At 35.1% G+C, this 18,888-nt stretch overlaps 1 long non-coding RNA gene across 3 annotated transcripts in view; it reads right to left on the bottom strand.

The window, feature by feature from the left end:
- Nucleotides 1-15,774: 15,774 nt before the first annotated feature.
- Nucleotides 15,775-18,888, bottom strand: part of LOC132371575 (uncharacterized) — a 51,971-nt gene continuing 48,857 nt past the window's right edge. For all 3 annotated transcript variants that reach the window (XR_009504883.1, XR_009504885.1, XR_009504884.1), the window contains one exon: nucleotides 15,775-16,537. This is a non-coding gene — a long non-coding RNA (uncharacterized LOC132371575). The remainder of the gene's footprint in view (nucleotides 16,538-18,888) is intronic.

The following is an 18,888-nucleotide window of genomic DNA, read 5'->3' as shown; positions in this document are numbered from 1 at the left end:
CTGTATTAGTCATCTCAGGAGCCATAACAAAATACCGTAAACAAGGTGGCTTAAACAACAGAAATTTAGTTTCTTACCATTCTGGAGATTGGGAAGTCCAAGATAAATGTGCTAGCAAGGCAAGTTTCATTCAGAGGTCTCACCCCTCGGCTTGTAAGTTGCTGCCATCTTGCTTTGTGCTCACATGACCTCTGCACAATGTGCGCATGGCAGATGGAGAAGTAAGCGCTCTGGTGTCTCTTTTTATAAGGGCACCAATCCCATTATGCGGGCCCTGCCTTATGACCTCATCGAGCTCTAATTACCTCACAAAGGCCCAGCTCCCAATACCATCACATCGGGAGGGAAAGCTTCAACGTATCACCGGGGGGGGGGGGGGGGGGGGGGGGGGGGAACACACATTCAGGTCATCACAGCTTCCCAGGTGATTCCAGTATGCTGCCAGAAGAAAATGACTCTTGTAGGGACTACAAACCAACTATTAAATTGTTTTGTTGTTTTGTTTTTAACTCTCCTTTGGCCCCTCAAAACATGCAGTACAAAGATTTGCCGGAGGAAGGTACTTCATAAATATTTGCTAAATAAATGAGTTGGGCCACATAAAGCAGAGGCCTTACAATATTCTTGGCATGCCTTTACTACTTAATGAGGATCGCTGGAATAGAATTTTGAATCTTACTCTGGGTTGCTCTACTTGCACTTCCTAATTTCCAAAAAGATAAGGTTACATTACTATGACCATAAACAGAAATATCAAACAAAATTATCGACCTTATAGAAGGCAAATTTAATTAGTGTTTGCAAAAATCATGCCAGTTACATGCATGTCAACAGTGACATGATTTACAGATTAGTGAAAAAATAAATTTCAAAATCATGCTCTCATCCTTGAGTGGTCTAAGAAATACCACATAAATACCATATAGACCACAGTTGTTACATCAAAACAGAGGAAAAGAGAGTATCCATTCAATTATTTCTCAAATAAGGATTTTGGAGGTATATACACAAACTAGAGTTGGCTTCTAGTATATGAAAGAGTTTCTTGAACTGTTTCTCAACACCACATATTGAGTGATACTATACTTTAAGTCATGTCCATTAAATAACTAGGGATGGAGTAGTGTGTCTCTCAGTCATAGAGGGGAGGCTCATAAGATGTTAGTTATTCTTTCCTGACCCTAGCACTGTTGTGATGAAGAAATGACAGCAAGATTCAGGTACGTTATGGACCCAGTATTTGGGTTCCTGGTTTCAAACACTTTCTGCTGCAAAATATTACCTTCCTCCAATTAAAAAAAAAACAGAAAACTATTAAAAACTTTGGATATGAATTTAAGCATTATTTTTAGCTTCCTAAAAATTAAAATTTTGTTTTAATAAACTCTTCCTACTACTGAATGCCACTATAAAGAATCATCTGCCAGTGTTCACATGTTCAGAAGAATGTATTAACATTTATTACCACAAATGTCCTCATTAATATTTTATAGAATGGCTGGCAGAGAAAGTGACATTAAATCTCTGAGAGACTGCTGTCTTGTTTATTTTACGCCTTTACTTGAATTTTGTAGTAGCAGTAGAGGATCAAAGTTTGTAGGTGATTCCATTGAATTTTAGACAATAGAGTACAGTCACTTTTTAATTTATCCATTGTTACCTTCCCCTTTCTAAGTATAAAATATGTTAATCAGTAAGGAGATAAAATATTTGGGTTTCAACAAAAATAGACAAATGATTATTAATCTTTTAAAAGAACACTTGCACATGGATCTGCTCTATATTAGCCATGCTGGCACTATGGAAGTGTGGCAAAACTTCTTCCCCACTACATGTCTTTACTATAGAGCAGCACTTTCTAACAGAATGTTCTGTGATGATAAAAATGTCCTATACCTGCTGCACAAAGGACTGTGGTAGCCACTAGGCACATACACCTTTGCGCACTTGAAACCTGCCTACTGAGACCATGGAACTAAATTTTAAATTTTATTTAACTATTTGCAGCAACATGGATGGACCTAGAGATGGTCATACTAAGTGAAGTAAGTCAGACAGAAAAAGACGAGTATCATATGATATCGCTTATATGTGGAATCCAAAAAAAAAAAAAAAAAGGTACAAATGAACTTATTTACAAAACAGAAACAGACTCACAGACTTAGAAAACAAACTTAGGGTTACAAAGGGGAAAGGTGGTGGGGAGGGATAAATTAGGAATTTGGAATTAACGTATACACACTACTATATATAAGATAAATAACCAACAAGGACCTACTATATAGCACAGGGAACTCTGCTCAATATTCTGTAATAACCTAAATGGGAAAAGAATTTGAAAAAGAATAGATATATGTATATGTATAACTGAATCAATTTATCGTACATCTAAAACTAACACAACATTTTAAGTCAACTATAGTCCAATATAAAAAAATTAATTTAAATTTACGTTTAATCACATGTGGCTTATGGCTATAAAATTGGACAGAGTGGCTATAGAAGTTAAAAAACTAAGAACTCATTTTCTCTGTATCCCTTTGCAGTTGACTGTGGCCGTGTGTCACAGTTATGATCGATGAGACTGTACCTCAGAGTGTAGTCATGAGAGCAGAACCACTTGATATATAATAACAATAATGATAATGATATGATAATAATAATAAGATGATGGTGACAATAATGGATACACAATTCTTGGAAGGGCTGAGTGTCCTAATTTATCAGTTAGGAATGTATTCTGTAGCAAAAAACAGCTTTCAGAAAATCTATAAAGGATGGCATTATTATCAATGGAATAGATCCACCCAGCCCCAATGAAAAAATGACAAAATGACGATGATTCCTTATGAATCCCAAATAGGGAGAATTCAAATAATGAAGAGATGAGTCTTCCATTTCCAGAAACCTTTTCAATGACAACTTTCCATTTCTATTTTGGACTTGCTCACTATTGTGTTTTTGTTGTTGTTGTTGTTATTTCTCTCGCTGCTATTATCTTTCTCCCTGAAACACTACCTTAGTGCACCATCACTGGCAACATTTCAAAAAGAAGTAAACATCTATTGATATTCAATAAGTGAATTCTCCAGATTACTCTACTATAGGATCATAATCTTTCAAAGTAATAACTTCAATATTACAAAAGTTGAATGTTGGCTCATTAGAAGCACATATATTCTTTGAGTTTGCTCTGAGAAATAAGACATTCAGACACAGATGAACATCTGTAAGTAATGTTGCAAGGGCATTAAGTCTTCTAAAGAGGCAATAAGTAGGGACAGTCAATGATCAAGTTGATAATTTAGGACATTGTCATTTTCCTGATTAGAATTGTTTGATGGGGGTGTCCCTGGTGGCGCAGTTGTTGAGAATCCGCGTGCCAACGCAGGGAACGTGGGTTCAAGCCCTGGTCCGGGAAAATCCCACATGCCATGGAGCAACTAAGCCCGTGTGCTACAACTACTGAGCCTGAGCTCTAGAACCCACGAGACACAATTACTGAGCCCATGTGCTACAACTACTGAAGCCCATGCACCTAGAGCCTGTGCTCTGCAACAAGAGAAGCCACCACAATGAGAAGCCCGCGCACCGCAATGAAGAGTAACCCCCGCTCGCCGCAACTAAAGAAAGCCCGCGTGCAGCAACGAAGACCCAATGCAGGTAAAAATAAAATAAATAAATTTTTTAAAAAATTATTTTAAAAAATGTTTGATGGTTTCCCTTTGACTAAAAAGATAAATCCCAAATTTCAGAACATGGGCATCAATATGTCTTTAAACTATCTGTGGCATCCGCCTTTCCTGTTTTGACACATTGCATGCTCCATTCCCTCCCAACTCTTCACCGTTAAAGGAAAATGTCCCATGCTCCCATGCTTCTCTGTCTTATACTTCCTTTAGCTTGATTCTTTTTCTGCCTTTCTGTTCAGGGTTTCAACTCAAAGAGGCTCTTCCCTGTCCCCTATCTGTAGCTGCCTCCATCACAATGTGTTATGTTTAATACCATTTTTTCCCTTCTCTACCACTGAAATCTATATTCTAAAACAGCATGGAGAGTTTTGCTAATCTCTTTATCCGTAACATAATGTCTGGCATGTGATATATGTTCAAGAAATGTTGGATAAATTATTTTATCAATTACCTTAGGCCAGGACAGGCTGCAGTTAAAAACAGAAACAAAAAACTTAGGACTCATTCCTTCTGGACAACCAAGGCTTATTCCTATTTCAAGTTATATGTCTATCACAGGCTGTGGTTCTGCTCCATGTCATATTCATTCTGAGGGAACAGGTCCTAGGCTGAAGGAACAGCCCCTATCTGAGACATTGCTGGTTTCAGGAGAGAGCCAGGGTAGAGGTAGTAGACCATCACAATGGTTCTTAAAGCCTCTTCTTGAAAGTGGTTACTTTCACTCACAATTTATTGGCCAAAGCAAGCCATACAGGAAATTCATGGGATGAAAATATAAAATCTTTTTATAGGGAAGGAAAAAATATTTTTAATCATAATACAGTTTAATATAATCATCCATAATAACCCCAAATTGTTAATCAATTAACAGATATCAGGCATAGCGCTAAGTACTTTATATTATTCCTGTTAGAAGAAACTTGAAACCCCCTAGAGGTCAAGCAATTTGTCAAGCCATACAGCTAGCAAATGGCAGAGCCTAGTGGTAAAGATAGTTTAATTTGAAGATTAAACATTTGAGTCTTCATATTGCTTCCCCATAAAAGATGAATAAATAAATATAAGTCTCAAGAAAAGGAGCAGAAGAGGAGCATCAGGCTGCTTATCTAAACCATGGTTTTTATGACTAACGAGATGATAAAGTACAGGTTCTGATACAGGTTTTCACACATCTTTATCTAGGGCAGTGGGTCTCAGCCAGGGCTAATTTTGTCACTATTTGCAAGGAGCCGGGGGTTGCTACTGCCACCCAGTGGGTAGAGACTGGAGAATCTGGAAAACATCCTGCAATATACAGAACAGCCTCACAACCAAAAACCATCTGGCCCAAAATGTCAACAGTGCCAAGGATGAGGAACTTTGGTCTAGGGTACAGATAAAAATATAGGTTGCCTTGAAATATGAAAAGCTTTATTCTTCAAGTAAATAATGATGGGAAGTCATTTTTACCCTGATGAGAAGCATATTATTAATTTTTACTTCTTATCAATTTAAATAACCCCTGAATTTTTGTGTTCACATTTTTCTAAAAATTATTCACAATTGATTTAAAAGCAATTCAAGCTCTATACAAGTTCAGAAGGAAGAGGTCATTCAGCAGGAAGGTGACATTTGCAGGAGAGGCTTTGAGTACCACAGGATGTGGTCGCCAGTCAAGGAGCTGAAGAGGCAGAGCTGCTGAGAGCTCAGTTGGCTCTTGGAATCAAATCACTTTGGATATACTCTCGCGACATTTTCCCTCTCCCACATCTCACAAATTGCACTTTATGTTAATTGGCTAATGGCTCAAGTGTTTTAGTAATGAAAATTCAAGTAAATAATCAGTATCATTAATGTTTATTTGGCCTCCTCTTAAATTTGCATAGTATATAGACAGTATTATTTCCTTATTACATTAAACTCAGTTTTTTATTCTTGATGTATCCCTTGAATATTTCTAAAATTTTTCATATTACCACAAAGCTTAAAAGAGTGTTTTCCAAGGTATTTTATGACATATCTAGGCCTTATTAATATCTCCACTGATCAATTTATGTTCTGAACTTTTATTCACTTTTCTGAATGACATCAATGAGTTAAGGTGTTTCATCGTATAATGACAAAATTAAATAAGTACAAGTTTTAATATAAATGGTGCCTCAAGCATTTTTACAAGGTGACAGGAGTTGTTGAAGAATCAGTCAATAATGAATCAATGTTGAAAATCCTTTCCTGGCATTTTGTTCACATAAACAAAGTTGATCTGTTTACGCAGGGCAACCATAGTGCGGCTTTGAGAAAATACACTAGTACAAGGGTTGTCAAGCTTTTTCTATAAAGGACGGATTTTTAGGCTTTTCAGGCGATATGAAGCTACTCAGCTCAGTCTTTGTAGCACAGAAGCATTCACAGATACTATGTAAACAAATGGCAGTGTCTGTGTTCCCATCAAATTTATTTATAACAACAAAAAAACCTGTCTGGTAGAAATTGCTCTGCAATTGACTCTGTCAAGTATTTTTGTGCATCTAATACTGTAGGGTTGTGGAAAAAGCATGGGCTTTAGGGTCAGACATATATAGTTTGAATCTCAGCTTTGCCACTTGTTAGTTATGTGACTTTGCACAAGATACATGACCTTTTTGAAGTTTATTTTTACCATCTGCAACACTGGATAATTAATACCTGCATAGAAGTATGATGGCTAGGAATAAATTAAGCAATTCAATGAGATAGCAAATACAGGCGTTCAGGGAAAGTCAGGTGTACCACACCTTCTCTCACTTCTCGGGAGTCATAATCCTAAAATGAATGAAATAACTAAACACACAAACAAACAAATAAAAATGTTTCAAGGCAAAGTCACTCAATAAAATGTACCTATTCTTACTGAAAATACTTAAGGTAGTATGATAGAGGGAAAAAAATGTCAGGGCCATGAAGCAGAAAAGAGAATTTTTTATATAGACCTAAACACCTAGGAGAATTAGATTGATGGTAATTGTGGCATATCAAAATTTCAAGTACAATACAAAATGTATCATTCAATAAGTGGTGTGAAAATGACTGCAAATTGGAACAAACAATCAAACAAGATAAGTTTCCAGTAGCACAAAGGAGTAAGCATTTTAAAAAATGAGGCCATAAATAAAAGTGAGGAAAATGTGAGTGAAGCTAGTCACAATATGGGAATATAAAACGGCTTTTGAGTAGCTGTTAATTAAAAGATTGAAAAAATTGATCTTATAAAATTAACAAGAAAACTTCTGGATGATAATAAATTTCAAAATCAAAATTGAAAAATTAATAACTTGAAAAACATTTTTATGCAAATAACAAAATGGTAATTTTCTTAATTTACAAAAAGCTTATGCAAATCAATAAGAAAAAAATGAACAAACCAATTTCTTGAAAGAGCAAGGCATTTTTAAAAAAATACAAATGACGATAAATGGCATGTAAATGATGCTCAATCTCAGTAACAGTGGTAACAATGGAAAAATGTAAATTATGAAAAAAGTATATAATTCTCCTATTAAACTGTCAAAAATTAAAATACTTTGATTTTTCCAGTGCTGGCCAGGGTGTGGATAAATGGGCTCTCATACTTTGTTGTTGGGAATGTAAATGTTGCTCCATTCTGTCTGGAGGACAATTTCACAACATCTATCAAAATTTAAAATATTTATACCTTTTGCTCACTTCTTGAAATTTAATCTATCAATAGCCTTACAAAAGCCTGTCAAAATTTATGTACAAGCATACTCAGTGCAGAAATTTTCATAAGAGCAAAATGTTAAAAACAACCAAAATGCTGTTCATCAAAAGGGGACAGGTTAATACATTACAATGTATGAATATGATGGTATACTCTACCATAATGATAAATAATAAAATATTGATATACATGCTAGCGTGAACAGATCTCTAAGATCTATGTTAATGGAAAGAAGAAAAATATAGAATAATATAAGATCCTTTTTGTGAAAGTAAATTTAAAACTAGCTACATGTATGTGAATAAATGTATATTTTGGTGAGGGAAAGGAATCATAAGAAACTGTTAATAGTGGGTGTTTTGAGGAGAGGAACTAGTGGTGAGCATTTTGCAATTTCCTGGAAAATATAAATTTTCTAACTTTATGTAATACTTTACATTATTGTCATAGGAGTCAAGAGGGTAAGTATATGGTACTTGAAAGTTACTGAGAGTAGATCTTAAGCATTCTCACCACCAAAAAAAAAAAATGTTAACTATGTGAGGTGCAGGATGTGTTCATTATCTTGACCTTGGTAATCATTCCACAATGTATATTAAATCACCACATTGTATACTTCAAATATATATACTTTCATTTGTCATTTATCCCCAATTGTTACTCAATAATAAAAAAGAAAATGGTAAGAATTGGGGCTATTTTATATATTATTCTGTATTTTGAAAAAAAAATCAATATTTTGAATATGAATATAGACACACACATACATGTTATTCTTCTTCTTATTATTTTTGACTGTGTTGGGTCTTCATTGCTGTGCGCAGGCTTTCTCTAGTTGCAGCAAGTGGGGGCTACTGTTTGTTGCTGTACGCAGGCTTCTCATTGTGGTGGCTTCTCTTGCTGCGGAGCACAGGCTCTAGGCGCACGGGCTTCAGTACTTGCAGCATGTGGGCTCAGTAGTTGTGGCACGCAGGCCCTAGAGCATGGGGTTTCAGTAGTTGAGGTGCATGGGCTCAGTTGTTGTGGCGTGTGGGCTCTATGGCACGTGGGCTCAGTAGTTGTGGCTCGCAGGCTCTAGAGCGCAGGCTCAGTAGTTGTGGCACACGGGTTTAGTTGCTCCAAGGCATGTGGGATCTTCCCAGACCGGGGATTGAACCATGTCCCCTGCACTGGCAGGCGGATTCTTAACCACCGCACCACCAGGGAAGGCCCCATACATGTTTTTAAAGGTTAAGCTAGTCTCAAGAAAAGTGTTTCCAATGAAAGTATGTGGTTTGTATCAGAGTATGTTAAATATAAAGTAGATGAAGAGAGAACAAGATGCTAAAATACAGGCAAATGATCATTTAACAGCTTGTGGATAAATACATCTTAGTTTCTTGGTCAGTTTTTCTGCTCTCAACAACTATGTCTTAAAATATTTATGAACTCCTAAATGTATGCTATTGAGGAATTACTAGTTCTACATTCTCTTTTCATTTTTGTTTGGTTTTGTAGGACTCTATTGAGGAAGTGTGGCCTTTTATTCTTTTCATTTACTTATTTATATTTATTCCATGTTTTCTTCCAGAAAACATTTAAGGCAAGATTTGAGTGTCTACATGGTCAACACTATAATGGTAAGGGTGGAAATAATCTTTTCATTGATGTGTACAGTGTATTTTTAACCAATAAATGGATTGGCTAGTTTAAAACGTCAGGTTGGTACTGTGAATACAGAGTCCCAAAAGATAATTCTTCATTGCTTATTGGAAATCTAACTACCTTTCATACATGTAATCAACATTGCTTTCAAAATATTTTTAAAGGCCAGTTGTATAGTTCGTAGTGATGTTGTAAGAAAATTATAGTACAGATGCACCCCTATTCACACCTTTTCTTAGTGCTGGTCCACAACTATTATATCTGTCTTAAGTCACCTTTTTTTCCACTTTCTACATCAGCTTTCCTAAAGGCCATTATATTTCTTAAAATCTGTATACTAACACTGGTTACTTTTTTTCTCAGAAAATGGACAATCTTCCATCAAGGGAACTAAAAGTGGGGGTGGGGTTAGATGAAGTCTATATGAAGTTTAAAATATTAATGAAAAATGTGACTTCAACTCAGTATGCTAAAAATATTTTTTGTAATAGAAATTATTTTCCAAGACCAAAAATTTTTGTCTAACAGTTGTATCTCATTTCCAAATTTTCTTTGATCAAGAAAACTCCTTTCATTGTTGTCCTAGAAGTTTTCATGCATGATTTCATTTTCTTTGTTGCATTTGAAAATAGAAATAGAGGGTATAAAGTTATAACCTTAAGATACATTGATGCTGTCAAACTGAAGGGCATGTAATTTATTCTTTGCATTCTTCCATGTTTCTTAGCATGTCAAGGATGAATAGTCACTTTCATTAAGCACTATGACCCAGGTATGAAAATCCAAAGATATTGCAGGGTTTCTCAAAATAGCTTAGCTCATTTAGCATCTTCTGTGCACATTTATTTTAAAGTTTAAGAAGTAGAAAACAAAGAGTTACTGAATAATGACATAATTATAGTTAATAATTATAAACAATAATAAATTATAAATGGTATTTACTAGTGCTTATATGAAAAAAGTCAGCTTGGAATAAGGGGGACAAAATTAAATGTCTGCAGGAATGGGGCAGGTTATGCAGCCAAGTGAGTTGGGCCAGGTTGAACTCAGTAACTTGGGAGGACAGAGGGAAATAAGGTCATATTCATAATCTAAAGGGGTTATCGTTGCTCAGGAGGAGCGAATTGTTGCCTTGAAAAATGATGGGCTCAGTGGCCAGATCTGATTTTTAAAAGGGAAAACAGAAATCAGAGTTTGTATGAATTCTCCTTAATTTTAAAAGTTGCCAAATATATCAAATTTACATAAAAACAAAACTAAACCCAAACTGTGTGAGTCAGTGTCAGCTCACTGGTTACTGGGTGCCAAGTCTGGTTAGAATCTATTAAGAGGAGAAGAGTTCATCCCCACAGTATGGTTTCCATACAATACATTTGCATTAAGTTTCCAGGAATAAACATTTATTTTTAACCACATATGTAGTTAACTACATATTTTTGCAAGAACAAATGGACTCTGATCAGTGATTACTGTGTTTTCTTTACATTTAGATAAATATTTAGAAGCCTAATTAATATTTTAGTCAGTCTTATTAAATAAATTAAAAAATGATTGAGAGAATGAACAGCATATAGGGTAAGAAAGTACAGGTGAAGGAAGGCCTTATTATTTTTAAAAGCATTGATTTTGTTGTCAGGGACTTTACAACGCCATTGGAAAATGAGTATTTAAACACAAGAGTTAATTTAATATAGAAAGCAATCCATCACTGCAAATTAGTAAAATGTAATTAACTGTTAGGGTAGGCAGGTTTTCATTAGTATATCAAAGCAAGTCCATTTTTAAGGAACATAATGCTAGTAATAAATAGAAAATATAAAAGGGGAAATGATTCACAATGTTCTGTATATATAGGTATACACTTGTGATTTTATGTAGATGTGTGTTATGTATCCATGACTGACTTTTATATTCATCACCAATGTAATAAAAAAATGACATCAGGTTAATCACTCAGGCTGCAGTCATACTTCCTGGCCTCAAATGTCAGCTTTACTGTTTGCTAGCAGTGGACTTAAGCATGTTACTTGACCTAACCCTCAGTTTCCCCATATCATAGGGTTGTAGTAAGATGTAATAAGAAAAGCACTTGCAGCAGGGAATGTCACATCGTAAGCATTCAATAAATATTAGTAATTACCATTATGAAGCATTTCTCTAAAAGGCGTATTGTGATTGGCTGATGGACTACTTCATCTCTTGATTCTCCAAAATTTTCATCTACTGAACAAATATTTTAAGTACTAGGTATTAAGGCAAGAATGAGAGAAAGATGTTGGTTCTATCCTGGAAGTGCTTAATTACTAGTAGAGGAGATAGAAATATATGCATGACCAAAACTGCCAATGTGGCTTATGTTAACAGAGAACTTTTACAAAATATTAAGGAATATATATGGACCTGGAGGGTTTAAAGAGAATTTAATACAGAGGAGATGTTTTAAGCTAAGTGAATCTTACAGGATAAGCCGAGGTTTTCAGATGAAGAAAAGGAATCCAGAGCGAAGGAGGAAGCAGCATGTGTATGTGTATTGTTATCTTTCAAGGACATGTTCACAGTAGTAGAAAACGGAAAGTAGTTTTGACTCAGTGAATTGTAGGAAGTTGAGAGGTCTGGGTCATCTTGCAAGTCATCATGGTACATTTGTAGATCAAATTAATTTGCCCACAAGATGAAATTGCAAACTTTTATATGGAGTTTCTTATGCACCAATCTCTAAGCATTTTACTTGCATTAACTTTTAATCCCCACAACTCTATGACGTTAGTACTATTATTGTCATCCCATTTTTGTGGATACGAACAGTAAACACAACTATGTTCAATGACTTGTCCAACAACACACAAATAGTAAACAGCAGAGCTGGATCCTGAGCCGCATTACCTAACTCCATGCTCACCCTTACAGTAAAATGATTCTCATAAAGTCTTACTTTCTCAATGTAAGCTTGGTGGGCTAGTTAGAAATCTTTGTATCTTTGAAGATGGTCATTATTACATGTAAGGATATAGGAAAGAAAGTAATGGTTAGGTCATTTAAAAAAATCAATTTTATGACTTTCATTTTGGCAAAACTAGTTATTTTCTAGAATTATTTACAATTCTGCATAATTAGTTACATTTTTATGATTGACTTGCTTACTTTTTGTGCTATTTTCATGAATATCTTGATATTTCACAAAAGAAGATAGGAGATTTCAGAGACTGTACCCAAAATTAATTATATTGATGACCTTACCATTAAGATTACCAATAATATATTTCATCACAAAATACATGAAAAAATGGGGTTTACAGTCAGCAAAGTACCAACATCAGTGTTAAATATAATGAAATATTAGCAAGTGTCTATCCTTTTCCTTTCTTAATGTGAAGGACTTCACCACACAAGCAAAACCAAATACCAAAAACAATGAGGTCAATTTAGCTTCACACACTAGGCTCCACTTTTTTCTCTTTCCAGAATAAACAGTATGATGTATCACATTAGTCCTTCTCTTCTACAGCAACTTCCTTAAAAAGTTCAGTCTTAGTAATAATTTAATTTTCTTGCTGTTCTCTCCCTATTCCAGATTGCTGGGCTTTAATTTAAAAGAAAATATTACAAAAGTATGCATTTAGGAATCATTACAAATGTGTGGGCTACAGTCTCTCCTGGAGCCTCTCTCCAACTTTGCCTGGTGAGTTTAGATTTTCCTTGGTTCTTAAACGTATTCCTCACTGAAGCTATTTTCTTCCCTTATTTCTTCAAGTGCCACCATCTCTCCTCTCACCGTCAGAATTCTTGACCAAGAAAATAAGATCTTTAGGCATGAAGTTTCTCAACTTCCAATCACCTACCTACAAATTCTCATGCATCCACAGTCATCCTTGCCTCCACAGTGAAGCACTGGTCTCTGCCCCAGGAGTCCAGTGTCCATTTTCTCTGGCATGAGCAAGTTCTCTGTCCAGTTCTCCAGGCTCTGTGGTCCACCATTCACTCTGCCTTCCGTGTCGACCTGTTACACCTGGGCACAATCCCTTTGATAGTCTGCTTCTCTTCATCATCAAAGAGGTGGGTGTGAGGCAGATTTCCGTCCTCTTTTCTGCCCAGTGCATTTAGAATCTTTATCGTCACCATATAAAGGTGAATATGAGGATAAGCTATTGTGTAAGGAAAGATCAGAGTAATGAGAAGAAACTATAACATAGGAGAGGAAACTGTGTCAAATGTGACATTCCCCCCAACCCATAATTTAAAGGGAAAGCATTTAAGAAGTATAATTTTCTAAAGAAGATCCTAATTCAAATAGAAGCAATGTTTCTTCCAGAAATCTAAAATTTGGAATTGTGATGTATGCAGGCTTTGGAAGTGAGTCATTTAAATGTCAACTCTGTAAGAAATGGATCTATTTATATTTACATTTATACTAAAGGATACCTGCTCCTGTTTCTTCTTCACCCAAGGATTGACTGTACAACTTTTCTTTAGTTTCTCTGGTATTTTGTGAGTAAAGTGCCTTTTTGGTCAAAACCATCCAGTGAGTTTCTTTTGCTTACGTATGAAAGAGGCCTAAATACTAGCATGTGATATAGACATGTAGAAGAAAAATTAGGGGTCAAAAGAGAAGACAAACAATCAGTACAAGAAAAGATGATTAGTATCATTAGTCATTAGGGAAATGCAGATTAAAACTAAAAAGAAATATTACTACAGACCCACTAGAATATCAAAAAGTTTAAAAATCGGACAATACCAAGTGTTGGGTGAGAATATGGGGTAATCAGAAATCTCATATATTGCTTGTGGGAGTACAAAATTGCACAGCCACTCTGGAAGATGGTTCTGCAGTTTCTTATAAAGTTAAACATACACTTAATATGTAACTGAGCAATTTAATTCCTAACTACTTACCCAAGAGAGATGAAAGCATGTCTTACCAAAGAATTGTACACTTGTATTCAAAATCACCCCAAACTGCAAACAACTAAATGCCCATCAATAGGTGAATTCAATGAACTCCTGATATATGTAACAATAAGATAATGTAAAATTATTATGCTGAGTGAAAGAAGCCAGATACAAAAGAAGCCAGATCCAGTGTATACATACTGTATGATTTCATTTATTTGAAAGTTTAGAAAAGGCAAATTAATCTATGCTAGAAAGCAAGTGATCATTTGGACTAGAAATCAAAGAATTAACTTCTAAAGGGCAAAAGGGAACTTTTTATGGCAATGGAAATATTCTATATCTTGATTGTGATGGTGATTACTTGACAATATATATTTGTCCAAAACTCATCAATCTGTATAATTAAAACAGGTAGATTTTACTGCATGTGAATTATACCTCAATAAAGGAAAAAACAGGTAAAGAAAAATGGGAGCACAATAAAGTTATGTCTTTGGGTTAATTGCCTAAGATGTACTTGCTGGCTTTGCATCATTTCAGCATGAAAATAATTATAAGCTTCTCTGTGGATGTCTGTGGTCATGTCTTACTACTCCCAATAACACTTAGTAAAATGCATTATACATTGTGATTATTAAACAAATACACACAAATTAGACTAATATAACTTTTTTCTTTCAACCAACTCATACAGATAGATGTCTTACCTTACGTTATATGGATAAAACTTTTTATCAAGCTATTTGTTAACCAGAATTTCTGCTTTTCAGTTGATAGTGTTGTTCTAAATACTACTAGCTCAGATACTCTAAAAGAAATTCTAAAAGGGAATAACAAATCTACCTGTTGCTCTACATTTGGGAAGGGTAATTTTGAGGATTCCACAGGTAAGTAGGGAATCCTGGTAAGTTGTATGAATTACATTTATCCATTATGTTTAGTTTTTATTAATGAGAATTTTCCTTATCAAACAAAAAATAAAGGGAAACAAGTCTAGGTTTTTCTATGAACCCCAAATATTACCACCAGAATAAGATGACCTAATAATTCTCTCAAAGGCAGTTTGAATGAAATTAGAAGCTAATGTTTTCTGAATTGCATACTTGCCAAGATAAGTAAAAAAGTTTTCTCTGATTTCTATACATATTCATTTAGAGAACATTCTTGGTTTTTTCTTGGATGAAAATCTACTTTTTCTGTAACTGAAATTGCTGAGTACAACCTGAATTATAAGACTTTGTAAATATTCTATTCAGATTTCTCAAAAGGTTTAGCTGAAATTTTACCTATGATGACAGATGGGATAAGAAAGACAGAGCAAGTCTTTACTCTGACCATATTCTGAGCAGAATGGATTTATGTTCTTGCTTTCTACCAAGGACAGAAGATACCAGGCTTCTATCATAAATCTACTTACATTTGCTGTGGAATGAGTATTACAGCCAAATGTTTGAGTGGATTTGAAAGAGTCATTCGGTTTCAAAATGGGAAAAACACAGGATGTTGGAAAAATGGTATCAGTGGTGTGCTGGCCAACGCTTAAAAGCCAACTCTCTGAAAAAAGAAAGCAAAACCAAAAAACCCAACCCTAATTTGTAGCATTTGCTGATATTCTTGATGTAAGAACTCCTATCATTTACAATTTCAAGTCACCAACATCATGTCAACTGGCTTATAAATTCCTAAAACGTCAATGCTTGTGAAAGCCATTACATGCTGAACTCAGCACACAAGTGAATTAAACACTGAAATTTATTTTTAGCAATGAGTTTCAAGCTCATCAATGACCTGATCAAAGAAGAATGACAGTTCCCCTTTTAAGTGAAAGTGGAAAATAAACTTTAGCCCTTATTGCACCAAACTGATGTTACTTTATTATTGCTTTAGCATAGAAGAAAAAAATATAATCTTTGGGAAAATGATACAAAATATCTCCTTTTTCATATCGTGGATTGTTTTGGGTGTGGTCTTCCTGCAAGTACATATTTCCTTTGAGATCTACATTTAGAAAAATAAATCATGGAATTTAGGAAGTGAATGGAAACAGTCTTTAAGGTGATTGCAGTGGTACATAACAATTTCCTGGATCAACATTATAACAGTGTGTCAAGTGATCAGAATAATTCTTATCTATAGACAAGGCCAGAAGTAAAAGGACATTAGAACACACATATCTCTCAAAATATACACAATGCGTACAAAAATTACTATTCATAATACATTTCATTTATTTATTTTTAAAATAAATTTATTTATTTTTTTATTTATTTTTGGCTGTGTTGGGTCTTCGTTGCTGTGCGCAGGCTTTCTCTAGTTGCGGCGAGTGGGGGCTACTCTTCGTTGCGGTGCGCAGGCTTCTCACTGCGGTGGCTCCTCTTGTTGCAGAGCACACGCGCTAGGCGAGCGAGCTTCAGTAGTGTGGCACGCGGGGTCAGTAGTTGTGGCGCAAAGGCTTAGTTGCTTCGCGGCATGTGGGATTTTCCCTGACCAGGGCTCAAACTCGTGTCCCCCTGCACTGGCAGGTGGATTCTTAACCACTGCGCCACCAGGGAAGCCCCATAATACTTTTTTTTTTATTATCAAATTTATCCCATAATACATTTTAAAATTCCTATAAATCAAAAGAAAAACACAAAATGCCCATTAGAGAGAAGAAATTCCAGTCATATAATCAGAAAATTCTCATGAGGTAAGTCCTATTATCATCATTTTACACATAAAGAAACTAAGTACAGAGAGGTTAAATGATCTGTCTAAGGTCACACAGCTGGTAAGTGGCAGAGCCAGGACTCAATCCAACTATGCTTTTCACCATTAATGCCCATTTGATACAGTGCCTGAACAATATCCCTTTAACGTTTATGGTTTAGGATCATCTATGCATTGGTTGTTAGCAGAAAAGGCTTGCTCAGGCTTCCTCAAGTAATTTGAGAATATTAAAAACAGGAATTGTATTTTGTGGCTAAATCTCACTGGGACCTAGAAAAAGCTACACACTCAACTTTCAGGGAAGACACAAGAATTGCTGCAGACACAACTCATTGGATGCAACACCATTCTGAATTCAATGCCACTCTGGCTTTCACATGACCTTGCTGTCCTCTCTAGAGCAAGAGTTCATTGATTTCTACAAGAGTGTTCTAGAATTGATTAGACTCCACTGCTCTTGTGTTCTTCTAAATTCCTTGCTCAAATTGTAGAAAAAGAAACTGTGATGAAGCCAGTCAATTAGCACTGTCCCTGTGTAAGCAGAGCTGTGTGCCAAGGTGTCTTCATAAAGGACACTGATTATTAAGGAGAGGGAGGGAGTAGGAGAAATTAGGGCTTCAAGCTTTGGTAACTAGAGGGATGTCAGTGTCATTCACCACAATAAAAAGTACAGGAGAATGACGGAATGATGATTTTAATGTTGGCTGACTTGAGCTTTAGTGCCTGCAAAATACATAGGAGGGGCTATTCATTAGCAAGACAAATTTAGTGATCCACAGGTCAGGAGAGTACCCTAGACAGTGACCCATCAGTGTACCTGTCATGGTTAAATCAAAGTGTCTCTTAGTCATGCAATAACTTAGTCTCAAATCCCTCCTTTGTTATTTTCATTTAAAAGCTGTGTTTCGATTAAATATTGAAATTCAATCCCAATGCATTTTGGGTGTGAAGTTTTAATTAAAAGTCAGTACACTATGGTTTTCTCATGTAAGTTTGTTGCTTGAAGGCTGCTTAGCAAATAAAGGATAAAACAGAAAATGTCTTTGAGGTAAACTCAGCAGAATCATAGATGCAGTTCCTCTAAGTATTGCCACATTGAAAATCCCTCCAGAGATAGGAAAAAAATATTCCTGTCTGCGATGCTGCACATTCCCTGAACTATAGTCTTTTGAAGCAGTCATTAACATCTGCATCCTCGGTGTATATATAGCGTTTTATGGCTCACTGTATATGACAACATTAAACATCATTAAAAAGGGTAATTAGAATACAATTGGAAAGTTCCATATATCTTTTGAAATACATCAGATGTAGTCTGTCCTTAAAACAGAAAAAGGGCACAGTAATAAAGTTAGCTTTTCTCCCTTCTAAAATATGTACATGGATAGAATAAGAAGCCTCTAGATTGCTAAAAGACACAGTTAATAACTCTAAAAAAAAGTTAAAAATAGGAAATTTCAGTGCTTTATAAGATCCTTAAGTGAAAAAATGTTTTTAAGATAACTAACTAAGCAATATAGTAGAAAAATAAAGCAATACATAAATGTCTCTTTGAAGAAACCATAGGGTCAAGCAGACAAAATTTATTGCTAAAATTAGTGAAAAATTAGGGAAAAAATAAGGAAAAAATGTCCAATCTGAATGTAAAAGCATCCATATAATGACAAACTATACAAACATTATCAGATGTTTTCGAAGTGTAGTTAATAATAGAAAAATACTCACATTTTAACTTTAAGTGAAAAAATCCAAGATACCCAACTCCATAGAGAGAATGATTGAAAATCATAAAGTCAAGTATTTAATAACAATTGTCTCACTATATGTTCTCCTCCAGAACCATTAACTGGGAAGCAAATAATATTTTAAAAAATTATTTAAAATAATGAATTCATTTTCTACATGGTCTCTAGTAAATTTTCCTATCAAGTAACTATATACTGAACAGCGTAAGAGTTCTACAGGAATACTGGTATGAAATGTAAATCTTGGAGAAATGGTTATCAACTGTGACTCAACTTAATATAAAGTGATCCATCTGCTCCAGCCATGAGAGATGGAGTTTTAATTAAAGAGATCATTCTTATTTTGTTCAGGATACATGCATGCTTTAGCTTTGAGTTTAGGGAGAGCTGAACTGGTACATGTATTTTTGTTGATTATGCTCGAGTCTTGATTTCAACTGCATGCTCTAAACAACCTCCACTGAAAATTACTATACAGTTAAAGGGATGCACTACTTGTAAACAGCTT

The sequence above is a fragment of the Balaenoptera ricei genome, chromosome 9 (assembly GCF_028023285.1).
Source record: "Balaenoptera ricei isolate mBalRic1 chromosome 9, mBalRic1.hap2, whole genome shotgun sequence".
In the NCBI taxonomy this organism is placed as follows: Eukaryota; Metazoa; Chordata; class Mammalia; order Artiodactyla; family Balaenopteridae; genus Balaenoptera; species Balaenoptera ricei.
This window is presented reverse-complemented; position numbering and strand designations above follow the sequence as displayed.